Genomic DNA, 13041 nt, shown 5'->3' with positions numbered 1-13041 from the left:
TGGGGTAACTAGAGGATCACTGGGCTGCCCCGGCCCTGAGAGCCACAAATGTGGCTCTCCCTGGAAATCCGGTGCTGGCTGAGAAGAGATGGGGTTCAGAGCACTGGTTGTAGCCATCTGACTCCCAACCTCCCCTCTTCCTTCTCCACAATAGAGTTACAACTCTCTTTACTCAAATGCAAGACACTACCCAAAGGTCCTTTCCTAGTTTATTCACTCATTCAATAAACATGTGTCCAGCACCTACTATATGCTGGCACTACTCTGAGCGCTAGGAATTCAGGAATAAACAAGATTGATAGGGCCTCTGTAAACACATGAAACAGACCATAAATAAGCAAAGAGTTAGATAGAGATGATAATTTCAGATAAGAAAAACAGGATGATGCCATACAGAGTGTTGGGTGAGGTTAATTTAGATATGATTAGGGATGAAATGGAACTATTTAGACAGGGACCTGAATGAAAAGGGACAGCTGGGCTAAAAATTCTGGTGCTGGAGGTTTCTTTTTTTTTTTTTTTAAGATTTATTTATTTATTCTAGAGAGAGAGAATGCATGTAGGAGCATGAGCCCAGGAGTCAGAGTGGCAGAGGGAAAGAGAATCTCAAGCAGTCTCCACGCTGAGCATAGAGCCAGATGCAGGGCTCAATGTCATGACCTTGAGATCATGACCTGAGCCAAAACCAGGAGTCAGGCCACTTAACTGACTGAGACACCCAGGCACCCCGGTGCTGGGAGTTTCAGGCAGACTAAAGGCCCTAAGGTCCAGATGAGTCTGAAGATCAAAACGTTCTCTTGATGTAGAAGTCCATCAGAGACAAGGGCCTACAACAGGTATGGCCCGCCCAGCAGCTCCCCAGGCTCGGTGCCAGGGCTGCCCCAGTCCTAGGACAGGCCGGCTCTGCAGAGCTGCCGGGCCCAGTTGTCACCTTTCTCCAAGATCCAAGACAGCACCTCTGCCTTTTCCACCTTCCTCATTGCTGCTAATCAACACCAAGGAATCCCACAGCTTCCCTCCAGCGGTGTCTGTGCCCACAGAAATGGATCTGTGTTAGCCAGGGGTTTGTTTTTTGAGGTACCAATCTACATGAAAGAGTGCAAGGCTCTGTACAACCATCAAATGACAGCTACCACCACAAATACTATAAAATCCCGCAGATAGCTGGGCCTCCGGATTGGAATAAACTGGGAACATTTTGAAGAGAAAGACAGCCTTAGCAGGGATAAGAGAAAACATGTGGACTGGGAAAAGAGGAACACTCTGCAAGGTGGAACCACAAAAGGAGTAATGCACATTGAGAAGCTATGAGTGTCAATCCTATTGGAGTAGAGTTGGCACAGAGGAAGAGTAAGCAATTCTTTGGAAAAGTAGTATGAAGCCAGATGGTAAAGGGCCCTAAATGAAGTCCAAGGAGTTTGGATTATCCCATATGAAAAAGAAGACAGTGAAGTGTGGAAGATTTTTGAGCCAGGGCAGTTAAAATGGGAATGTCTGGGGTGATATGAACATGGGGCTAAAGAAGGAAGAAAGAAGAGCTAGAGGCTGGAAACACTGTAGAGGAGGTTTCTCTGATTGCTAAAATAAGAAGTGATACATTTCTAGAATATCAAAGTGACTGTCATATGGACTCGGCCCCAGCTGAGCTCTCTGTGCACATGTCTGGGTCCAACAGAGAGACCACTAGGAGTAATAAGGAGAAGAAAGATCTGTTCTGAACTTAAACCCACTGGGTCCAAGCAACTCTGTTGTAAAACCCATTTGCCTGCATTACATGCAGAGGAAACACAGTCGACTTTCCTTCTTTGCCACTGATTACGGCACCACTGTGGAATTGTGTGGGCTCAAGGTGACCACCAAAAATAAACTCCTAGGCCTCAATGTACAACAAGAGAGGATGCAGTACCCAGGAGAGAGAGGAGGCCACGACCCCAGCAGAGCAACGCTTGGTGAAAAACAGTACCCAGCAGAGACCACCAGACCTTGGGTCGATCTCACTCCCTGTAAGTAGGAGAACAGAGATGTGCATTCTCATGGCCACCATAGCAGAGAACAGAGATGGTGCAGAATCCCAAAATATGAAGAAGAACAGCAGGTAGAAGAATGGTAAGGGAATTGGCAAAGTAGATGCAGAATCCTACAGAAGCTCAGAGTTGCAGGCCTGAGACACCATGGAAGGGTTGGGGGTGCGGGATGGGAATGAGAAAAGTGGGGAATGGTGGGGACTCTATATGGAGCAAGATCCCACCCCGTCTCACAGGAGGGAGTCCTATCTTCTCTGGAGAAACTGGAGGGAGGATGGCATGTGTGCAGGGCTTGAGGAACAAACTGAATTGAGAAGCTGCGTCGAAGTCTGAACACTCATGCATAACATCCCTCCCCAGACCCTTCCCCTTCTAGGATTATTTGACTTTTAAAAGATTAAATGTAGATAAAAACACAAGTTAATTCCTTAAAATATATATTTTGTGGGGCACCTGGGTAGCTCAGTGGGTTAAGTGTCCGACTCTTGATTTCAGCTCAGGTCGTGATCTCAGGGTCGTGAGATCGAGCCCCACGTGGGGCTCATTGCTGCGCGTGGAGCCTGCTTAAGATTCTCTCTCTCCCTCTGCCCTTACCCTACCCCTCATAAACATGTGTGCATGCACTCTCTCAAACTAAAATAAAAATAAATAAGTATATAAATAAATAAATCACTATATACATATATAGTGTATATATATACATATATATGTATACATATATATATATTGTGTGTGTGTGTGTGCGTGTGTATGAAACTCTAATCATAATGAAATAAAAGTAGCTATGTAAATAAACACTGACACAGCCCACTGACCCCCCGGGGCGGGTGGTGGTCACTTGTTCCCCTCTCTCTCACATGCACCTACCTAACAAAATTGTAGGAGAGGCAAGAGTTCACCTCCACCCTCTTAGGGTCTTCACTGACTCTGAGAATTAAACTGGCAGAAGACAGATAAAGAGGAGAAAAGCATACAAATGTATTTAATGTAAGTTTTGCATGGCACGGCAGCTCTCATAAGGAAATGAAGACTCAAAGTAATTGCAAAACCTCCAGGCCTTTCTCTTAGGTTGAAGTAGACGTAACTGCGGAAAAGCAACTCAGTTAAGTGGGGAGGCTAAAGAAAGATAAGAATTATTTGAACAAGGCCTATTTGTACAGAATTCTCTCAGTCTCAACTTCCTGTCTTGATGATAAGAACGTTACTTTCCTTCTGGTTTGGGAAAGACATCTTCCATATGGGGGGTTTTATCTTCTGCATTTAGGAAGAAAAAGGGGATAGTCAGAATGCCCTTGTACCAGCTCAGGGTTTTTTTAAGTGCTTTTAGCTCAAAATAATTTTGATGTCAATTTTGAGGCATATTTTGGGATGACATAGTTTGGTCTCCTTCAAAATCATGCTTAATATTCTAGGTAAACCAACCACCAATAAATAAATACAGCGTCCTCTGCATCTCCATCCTCTCCCCCTTTAACAAAAGTTTTCATTCAGTTTTTGTGTCACTGAGGGAACTGGGCAATATGCCTGCAACGGGTTTGGGTTTCGATTCTCTGAGCTTTGGGAGGAGGAGAACTGTGAAAGAAGTATGAATTTTTAGAAGCAGGGAAATGTGAGGCTTTGCATGCAAATGCAGTTGGCTGTTTTCTTGGGTTTTGATATTTGGGGAAACTGTTAGCAAATCCTTGAAAATAAGTGATTTCCATCCTTTAGAAAATATATATATAATTCAAAAAGTTAACAAAAATAAGTGTTTACATTTAAGTGGAAGAGGAGGGAATTTTTTTTGTTTTAATTTACAGCAATACAAGACTGCAGTCGCTTTCAAATAATAGGAGGGAGGTGAATTCATGTGCCTTTGTACAGGATAGGGTGGGGAATTGCTCCTTTTTTAAAAAAATTTATTTATTTTAAGTAATCTCTATATCCAACGTGGGGCTCAAACTCACAATCCCCGAGATCAAGAGTCACAAGCTCGTCCGACTGAGACAGCCAGGCGCCCTGGGAATTGCTCCTTTTATAGGAAAAATCCTAGAGGGAACTTTGGATGTGAATGGACCCCATTCCCTACTCCAGGTCTTGCTCTGGAAGAAGCAGATGATACAAAATGAGCTTTTGGAGTGTCTGTAGGTAGACCAGAAAGGGACATGGTTTGGGGAGCAGACATAGAAGAGAAGAGAAAGAGTGAGGGAAACAGTTCGGTTGCGCTGGATGACCAGAGCTTGAGGAAGAGACAGGTAGGGAGAAAAACCTAGAGCCCTGGAGGGGTGGGGAGGACTGTTCAGTGGTTCCCTGCATGCACTGCACTGAGAACACCTCCAGGTTCTTCCAAAACTTCAGAAAAAGATATGTTCGGGCAGCAGGATATAATTTTGAAATGTTACCCAGTATAGTTCCTGTTCCCAGCACTACCCACTTTCTGACCCTTATCATTTCCCTGACTTCCCACTTTCCCAGCTACAGCATTCCACCAGGAGAAGGATGTTAGAGCAGAGCACAGGGCTTGCATTCTTGGCTTTTGACTTTTAAAATCTTAGTAATCCAAGCATAAATTATAGATTTAAAACAATATGTCATGAGTCAAATCCTGTTCTTTCTGTCCCTACCCAAACCCCTGGAGATGTTCTCCAGACTAGGGAAAGGGAGAGTCAGAGAGGAATGAGATAAAAGTTCTCTTTAGTGTCTTTGAGAAGTTCCCCTGTGCCCTGTCCTCAGACCAGCCCTGGGGGATGATCTCCAGAGAGTCTGAGGATCTGAGAGCGAAGCAAACCAGTGATTAGCTAGCCAGGTGGACAAGCTTCCAGAGGTCCTCTGTACCCCACAGGGTATAGGTAAAGATGTCTGTGTGCCGAGGATGGCAGCCTCACTCATTTCTGGGACCCACCAAGGTGCCGCAGGACTCCTTGCCAAGAGTAGCCCAGATGTGGCACTGGCAACCAGCAGATCTGGGCTTGCAGTCAAGGCAAGGAGATCTCATCAGCCATGATCTGGATAGACTGGACAGAACAAAGGACATCTCAACAAATACCAGTGTGAAGAAGCAAGAAAGACAAAAACCAGACATGACCAACTCTTAACCGAAGACCTGCATGGGCTGAAGAGGGGAAATAGGCTAGAACCCCCACCACCACCCTTGATGCTCTGACGGCATATAAGCCCACCCGACCTGTGCCCAGAATTTAGAATGGGAGAAAGAAGGAAGGGGAGAAATCATGAGTTTAACCTAAAATTGGCTAAGATGAAGTTTCTGCCACTAGACAGAACAAATGGTGATTGTTAAATACAATGATAGAAAGATCAAGAAAGTCACATTTCTCCTGAGCCTGAGTTTGTAGCACAAGAGCTGTACCTGTAACAAAGAAGAAGGGACAAGAAATAAAGGAAGAGGAGCAGAGTCATGTGCCAGGGATGGGGTGCGCACCGAGGGAGGCCCAGAGCCCCTGGTCAAGAGCATCTAGGCTGAAATAGGGAAGCAGACTGGAATGATTAGACCATAATTCTCTCCAGAAGATTTTTGGACAACTTAGCGAGACTACTGGAGATCCTGCAGCAAATAAAGTGGTAGCAACCACCATTCCATTTGAATATTAAAGTGTCAGTGGTTTGGGGCATCTAGAGGTCTTGGAAACACCTAGAAGAGGGCATCTGATGAGAAAAGAAGTGCAAGCAAGCCCGGGGATGCTGGAGAGTTGGGAAGGGAGACAGTGTAATGTAACAGGGTGGTGCACCCTCTCCCTACGAGGAGACACTGGAAGCATCTATCCTCGCAGGATATGAGCGACATCCCTCAGACGTCGAGAAGTGAGAAAAAGCTAAGGGAGAGAAGTCATGCTTCACAGGCTTTGAGGAAGATGGAGAAAGTAGTTTCTCTTCTCCCTTTCCCACCCTGCTAAGAGTCTGGAAAGTTAGGTCTAAGGACAGAGAGGGAAGGAACCAGTCAGAATATTCACTCAGTGTTATGTGAGCCTGGCTTCAGTGAGAAGTAACATCAGATCAAAGAGCCAACAGCAATCAAAAGCAAAGAGCAAAATTCCTCTGTGGACAGCTGGAGACCAAAGTGGACAAACTGATAGGAATGTGGGGAGAGAGGGAGGGTTGTGTTTGCTCCTGAATGTGCAGGGCTATGCCCTACTCACCAGAATTTTCTTCTACCAAACAAGCTGCAACAGGCTTTTTTTTTTTTTATCTGCTGAAATTAGCTTTCATAGTAGAACATTAAAAAGTTAATAATTTATAGTTCCCAAAGTTTAATACTTCTTCTCACTCAAGTAATTATAAACAAATATGAATTATATGTAAGGTCATATGCAATGAGTAACAGGAATGTATTTAAGGAGGCTATTTAAATACAAACTACTAAACATTTTTCCCCTAGGGTGACTTTTCTGAACTTGGTAGTAGAGCTATTCTTAGATCAAACTTTCATTAGAAATTCTATGTCACCTTTTATAGAAGAATGCATTTTATAATAGCAAAAATATACATGCCATTTTTACTAGATGAATAGCATAACTCCTCTTACTATCTATACCTGGCTTATTGAATGCTCTGTAAAATAGTGTGATTAGTTTCTAGGAAATATGTCATAACTTACGTCCGAATGAATGTTTTTCCCTTCAGAAGTCATCTTCTTAGAAGCTGTACGATTATCACAAAGACTCTGATATAGGTCAGAATTAACTTCCAGAACTCCATTTTAAGAATAGCTGTCAGAGCTTAAAGCACAGTCTTTTATATGTCCCTGGTAACAGGAAATATTTAGCTTTTTTTTTTTTTAAGATTTTATTTATTTATTCTTCAGAGACAGAGAGAGAGAGAGAGAGAGAAGCAGAGGGAGAAGCAGGCTCCCAAGGAACAGGGAGCCCAATGCGGGACTCGATCCCAGGACCCTGGGATCATGACCTGAGCCGAAGGCAGATGCTTAACCATCTGAGCCACCCAGGCGCCCAGGAAATACTTAGGTTTTGAGGTCAATTTCTATTTGTAAAGAGCAAAAGAAGTCTCAGGTCCATGATTATATGAGTCATTAAAACATTCATAAAATGATATCTTTATATGGATCACTAACTAGCCCTGGTGGCAACTCAAAAAGAAAAAGAAGAAGAAGAAGAAGAAGAAGAATTGGAGTGTAAATGTGGTATTGCTGTATGAACAAGTACATAACCTCCCAAGGAGACTACCGTGGAGGACAGTCCATTTAGGTGTTGTATTGCTTAGTCAAACTTCTGGAGTGCTCTATACTTAACATGCATCCTATGTTGCTAGGTCTGTGATAATCAATGAAACCAATATGAAAATCCAATCCAAGCATTCTCCTCTTTAGCTGGGGCCCAACAATAAGGTTTACTTAGCTGGTTGACCATCACACCCCCAGGGAGACTGTCCGTGAGCACAGCATGAGCTCTATCAGGCAACAGGGTAGGCATAGTGATTGAACAGACAATCAAATACCGTCATGGTCTCTGCTGAAGCAAGAACCCTACCTGCCAACAGCCCTACAAAGCCACTTAAACAGAGAGCACAGGGCTGAGTGATGCCTGCATTGAGAAACCCAAATAATCCAATGCGGTAATACCTCAGTACTGGAGTTCAAGATAGCTATGAAGCTATCCAGGATAGCTATATAGGATGGGGACCATCACAGAAACCTACAGACCAGGGTCAACATGACAATGACACTTTATCTCATTCAGAACTATGATCTTTTCTCATCACTCTATCTTTAGTAATTACATGTTGTTCAAAGCAGTCAGTTTCTTACTTTCAGTTTCAAACATGTAACTATGATTGAGGAACCAACACAGGTATATAGATTCTGGTATCTCTCTCTGTTTGTTAAAAGATCTACTTTTTGGTAACACCTTATGTGGACATCCTTGTCCCTCAGTGGCTTCTGCTAGGTTGTTAGGCCTGGACTGCAAGCATTAAGTAGTTCTGTTCTTTCACGGTGGTGCCTAGGATATCGTTGACTTTATATTCCTTAATATGACAATGCTGAATTTAGAAAGTCACTTAGAAGTATATCTATGTCAGACTGGGACAAAGAGCCAAATCGGGGCACCTGGCTGGCTCAGTCAATAGAGCATGCAACTCTTGATCCCCAGGTTGTGGGTTCAAGCCCCATGTCGGGTGTAGAGATTGCTTAAAAATAAAATCTTAAAAAAAAAAAAAAGAACCAAATAAGGAAAACAGGGACCTAAACACAGAGGGACATAGCAAGGTGAAGAAATCAGCACCATCGTCTTTATTTTAATTATTTTTAATGAAAAACATGAATGAATAATTTTAAACGATTTAAAATTTAAATGATTTAAAAGTCATTGGTAAGTGATTTCTTCCCAAATATTTTTTTCAAGTTATTCCCTAAAAGAACTTCAACTCTTATAACCATTAAGCAAATTCAACAACTCTGCTGTTTTACTTCTCTGCTTTTTCTTGTTTTTTAGCCGTTGCTCAAAATTTACCTTTAAAGAAACTTCTGGAGACCCCTTATCCCATTATATTCTGCAAAAGTATATTCTCAGATTACTAATGTCTCTGCTCGAAAGATCTAGATCTTTTTTTAAAACAAGATATGTCTGGGGCACCTGGGTGGCTCAGTGGGTTAAGCGTCCGCCTTCAGCTCAGGTCATGATCCCAGCCTCCTGGAATTGAGCCCCGCATCGGGCTCCCTGCTCAGTGGGGAGTCTGCTTCTCCCTCTCCTGCTCCCCTTGCTTGTGCTATCTCTCTCTGAAATAAGTAAACAAAAATCTTTTTAAAAATTTTTAAAAATAAAACAAGATATGTCTTCTGTGAAATCAAACATGTCTTCTCCAGTACAGTTTTGTAATAAAACTTGCCTGTTTTAAACACTCTACACAAATTTACATTCATTCAGGTCATTTATGTAATTTTTATCAATTCTTTGGTATTCTGACCCAAGGCTGGTTTAGTGGTTTACTCCTAGTACCTGTGAATGTGCCCTCATTTGGAAATAGGGTCTTTGCACAAATAATCAAGTTAAGATGAGATCATACTAAATTAGAGTGGGTTGTAAATCCAATAACTGGTGTCTTTCTAAGAGGAAAGAGATTTGGCTACAGAGACATGGAGAAGAGAGCCATGTGACGACCTGGGCAGAGACTGGAATGAAGTGTCTCCAAGCCAACGGCCACCACCTCGCTGGAAGGCCCAGAAGCTAGGAAAGGGTGAGGAGCTATTCTTCCCTGAAGCCGTCAGAGGTAGCACGATGCCTCTGACACCTTGATTTTGGACTTCTGGTTCCAGAACTGTGAGAGAATAAATTTCAGTTTCTTCAAGCCAGCTAGTCATTTGTTAAGGCAACCTGGGGACGCCAGCCTCACAGAGCTGGTGAGTAGAGGTGCTGGAGTTTGATCTCAGTTGCCTGCATCCCAAATATCAAGCATAACCCATAGTCCATGCTTTCAACAGTGGTTTTGGTGGCCATCTGACTCCCCAACCTACTCAGGCTTGCTCCAGACTTCATAAGCCAATAGAAGTGTTAGGCCAGCTGAATTCAAGGTAAGAGCTACAGGTCCCCAAACTCTGTGTTATTGTCACTCAGGATTGATACATGGGGAGCTGTACAGAGTAATAGAAAGAATGCTAAAGAGTCAAGTCCAGAGACCAACAGTGATATCAACCAGAATAGTGCTGGGGCAAGTCATTTCACCTCTCTGGGTCTCAGGTTCCTGCTCTGCCAGCAGTCAAACTAAATATTCCCTGTGATTCCAGACAACTGTGTAACCAGCTGGCGGGACCCACCACAGGCTATTTTGATATTTTGATTTCACTTTTGTTGCTTTGTTTAGTCTGCAAGTTTTATCTTGATTATTCAATTTTTTAAATGCTTTGGTCACATTCACATTTAAAAGTTTCTCTCTTGGGAGCACCTGGGTGGCTCAGATGGTTAAGCGTCTGCCTTCGGCTCAGGTCATGATCCCAGGGTCCTGGGATCGAGCCCCACATCGGGCTCCCTGCTGAGCAGGGAACCAGCTTCTCCCTCTCCCTCTGCCTACTGCTTCCCCTGCTTGTGCTCTCTCTCTCTGTCAAAAATAAATAAAATCTTAAAAAAAAAAAAGTTTCTCTCTTGTATCTGTCTGTTCATTCCTAGGCATCAGGAATTAAAATAATGAAACTATTTTGATTTTATCCTAGCGGCACAGCATTTCTTGTTCCTTCGGAGGTGACAGCTCATAACTTTTAAGGAAGGACCCGAGCCGGAACAACGCGCTGGTAACCACAGCAGGTGCGACGGCAGGGCTGTTTCAAAATCAGAGCAATGAACCGTCTCCAAAATAAATATAGTATAGTGATTAGCTATTGAAACCATCCACCATGCCGAGGAATGTAAATACTGAAGTGGGTTGTTTTCCAGGATGACCTTTCTTTAAGAACGTAAAGCAGGCAAAAATGCATCTGCTTCTACAGCTGTGCCCGCCCCGAATCAGGCAAACTCTCCCGGTGACACGTCCTGTCCAATCTGACAGGTGTGGAACATAGACATTCTTAGCTACGAAGGACTATTTTCACTTTGACTTGCCCTTCGTTGTGTGTGCCCAAAAGAGTGCTATTTATAAAATGCTCTGGGGGCACCTGGGTGGCTCAGTTGTTAAGCACCTGCCTTCAGCTCAGGTCATGATCCCAGGGTCCTGGGATCGAACCCCACATCGGGCTCCCTGCTCGGCGGGAAGCCTGCTTCTCCCTCTCCCATTCCCCCTGCTTGTGTTCCCTCTCTCGCTGTGTCTCTCTCTGTCAAATAAATAAATAAATAAATAAATAAATAAATGCTCTGAAATAAAAGATTAAATACAGTTGAGGAGCTTTCGAGGCACCCTCCTAAACACTGGTTCTGTTTCTTCTCTTGAGGCTCCAGGAGCTGCAGTGGCTGCCACCGGGAAGAGGAAGAAGAAGGTCATTGCCTGGGAGAAGAACACAGCAACCCGCGCTCCTCCTTCTAGTCTCCCCCGTGATTCTCTCCCAGACCTGGACGTGGAGGTCCCCATAGCCTCACAGCCTCACAAAGCCTTCCTTATGTCTTCCTAAATACACAGCCAGGATTGTTACCAACATTAGATTGTTGTTCTTATTTCCGTCTTTTTTATTATTCTGGTGTGGGAGAATCTGATCTCCTGGGCTTCAGCGTGAGATGTCTGTGATTACATGTAACACACAAATGCGCACGCACATTAAATTGGGTTATCGATTGTCGTTGAATAAACAAGGAATGTTTCTTTTTTTTTTTTTTTAAGATTTTATTTATTTATTTGACAGAGAGAATGAGAGAGAGAGAGCACATGAGAGGGGGGAGGGTCAGAGGGAGAAGGAGACTCCCTGCCGAGCAGGGAGCCCGATGCGGGACTCGATCCAGGGACTCCAGGATCATGACCTGAGCCGAAGGCAGTCGCTTAACCAACTGAGCCACCCAGGTGCCCCGACAAGGAATGTTTCTTTAACTCTATAGGACATGCCAATAAAATTAATAAATACTGAGTGAGTCCTCTCAGCAAGGTAGTCTCAACAAAGTTTATTCTTTCAAAAGATAACTGATTCCAATTATGAAATGAATAAAGTCACAGAGATAAAAGGCACAGCATAGGGACACAGTCAGTGGTATTCTAATAGCCTTGTATGGTGACAGATGGGAGCTACACCTGTGTTAAGCATAGCATAGGATCTAGAGTTATCGAATCACTATGTCGTACACCTGAAACTGATGTGACATTGTGCGTCCACTACACTTCAATTAAAAGCAAGTAAATAAATAATAATATTAAAGAAAAAAGATGACTGATTCCAGAGCTAGCAGTTAAAAGATGATTAAAGTGACTACTAGTTGGATATGAGGTTTCTTTTTGGGATGGTGAAAATGTTCCGGAATTAGTGGTGATTGTTGTACAACTTTGTGAATACACTAAAACCCACTGACCCACTGAATGGTACACTTTAAAAGGGGGAGTTTTAAAAAAGAAATTTTTTTTGGCACCTGGATGGCTGAGTCAGTTAAGCATCTGACTTCAGCTCAGGTCACGATCTCAGGGTCCTGGGATCGAGTCCTGTGTCGGGTTGTCTGCTCTGCGGGGAGTCTGCTTCTCCCTCTCCCTCTGTGTGCTCTCTCTCTTTCAAATAAATAAATAAAATCTTCTAAAAAATAAATAAATAAAAATAAATTTTTTAATTTAAATTCAATTAGCCAACATATAGTACTCATCATTAGTTTCAGATGTAATGTTCAATAATTTATCAGTTGCATATAAAACCCAGTGCTCATCATATCACATACCCTACTTAATGTCCATCACCCAGTTACCCCATCCCACCTCCCCTCCAGCAACCCTGTTTGTTTCCTATAGTTAGGAGTCTCTCATGGCTTTTCTCCCTCTCTAATGACGTCCCATTTAGTTTTCCCTCCCTTCCCCTCTGGTCCTCTGTGCTGTTTCTTAAATTCCACATATGAGCAAAACCGTATGATAATTGTCTTTCTCTGACTGACTTATTTCACTTAGCATAATCCCCTCCAGTTCCAACCACATCAATGTAAATGTAAGTTTCATTAAAAGAGTGAATTTTATGGTATGTGAATTGTATCTCAATTTCTTTAAAGATAGTTAAAGAGTAGCTAGTATGTGCCAGAGATCCTGCGCTAGGCACTAGCCCTTTGAGCCACCTACTACATGTTAGAGCCTTTCCTGAGTCCTTTGCATCCATCCTCTTATTTAATCTGGATAACCTCCCTAGAGAGAGGAAGTATTAGTACCCCATTTTGCAGGTGAGGAAATGGATTTAGAGTCTCTTGCTTAAAATCACACATGTAAAACTGAGAGTGGCTGGAGGGGAGGAGCCTGGGGGGAGAGGGTAACTGGGTGATGGACATTAAGGAGGGCACGTGATGTAATGAGCCCTGGGTAGTATATAAGACTGATGAATCACTGACCTCTACCTCTGAAAACAATAATACATTGTATGTTAATTGAATTTAAATAAAAATTTTAAAAATAAAATAAAATAAAATCACACATG

This window comes from Mirounga leonina, unplaced genomic scaffold (assembly GCF_011800145.1).
Source record: "Mirounga leonina isolate KUSES-001 unplaced genomic scaffold, KU_Mleo_1.0 Mir_95, whole genome shotgun sequence".
Classification (NCBI taxonomy): Eukaryota; Metazoa; Chordata; class Mammalia; order Carnivora; family Phocidae; genus Mirounga; species Mirounga leonina.
This window is presented reverse-complemented; position numbering follows the sequence as displayed.